We start from the raw sequence: 1,333 nt of genomic DNA, 5'->3' as shown, positions 1-1,333 counted from the left end.
AGATTTTCAGATAAGCAGAATTTGTTATAATCAGACAAACTTTACAAAAGGTAATAAAGGAAATCCTTTGTACAGAGAACTAATAATAGCAAACAACAACTGACAATGCATTAATACACAAGATGATATAAACCAGAAATCCATACACAGCTATAGAAGTATCCAAAGTAACTTACAAGATTGTAAACAGGGAACCAGAGACATCAACTGGCAAATGAGGACAACTACAAACCAAAAAGAGGGAAAAACAGTATAGCTACAGAACTTCTAAATAGTGAGGAAGTCAAGAGATTTGCAAGATAGAATAGACTGTTCTAAACTCAAGGAGAAAATGATAAACCACAAGGTAACCTCAAAGGAAAATTATAAATTTTCACATCACAGTAAAAAAGAGGACAAACACAAATATTTACCAAATACAAAAAAAAATACCAGCAAAGGAAATAATAACATAATTCGTACACATAATGAGCTCAAAACAGAAAATTATAAGGAACAAAGAAACCAGGAATACCATGAAAAAACACATAACAAAAGGCCAGCAACAAATTAATATTTGTCACTAATTACACTGAAGATTAATGGATTAAATGCAACACTCAAGAGATGGAGAGTTTCAGACAGGACAAGAAAACATAACCTATCAATATGCTGTCTACAAGAGACATACCATAGAGACAAGACAAAACAGACTGAAAATCAGAGATTGGAAAAAAGATATATCAAGCAAAAAAAAAAAGAGGAGGAGTGGCATTACTAATTTCTGATCAAACTGACTTTAAGACAAAAACTACAACAAGAGACAAGAAAGGACATTATATAATGATCAAAGTAACAATTGAACAAGAAGATATAATGATAATAAACATCTATGCGCCCAATGAAAGAGCCCCAAAACAAATAAATCAGGCTTTAACAAAATTGATAAGGAAAATAGATGATTCCCTAGTCACAGAAGGAGACTTTACTACACCACTTTCAATGAAAGATAAGATAAAACAACTGGAAAGAAACTCAACAAAGATGTAGAAGAGCTAAAAAGTACAATCCACCAACTTGACCTCATAGACATCTACAGAGCATTTCATCCAACAACAGTACAATATACATTATTTTCCAGTGCACATGGAACATTCTTCATAATAGACCATATGTTAGGCTACAAAGCAAGCCTTAATCAACTTAAAAACACTGAAGTACTGCAAAACATCTGCTCAAATCATAATGCTATCAACTTAGAAATAAAAAAAATAGGAAAATCTATGAAAAAGAGCAAAGAAATAGAGACTGAACAACACCCCGCTTAAGAAAGACTAAGAGAAGAAATAAAAAA

Source organism: Orycteropus afer, unplaced genomic scaffold, assembly GCF_000298275.1.
Source record: "Orycteropus afer afer isolate SDZICR_OR568_19922 unplaced genomic scaffold, OryAfe1.0 scaffold01214, whole genome shotgun sequence".
NCBI classification, from domain to species: Eukaryota; Metazoa; Chordata; class Mammalia; order Tubulidentata; family Orycteropodidae; genus Orycteropus; species Orycteropus afer.
Note: the sequence above shows the minus strand (reverse complement) of the source record.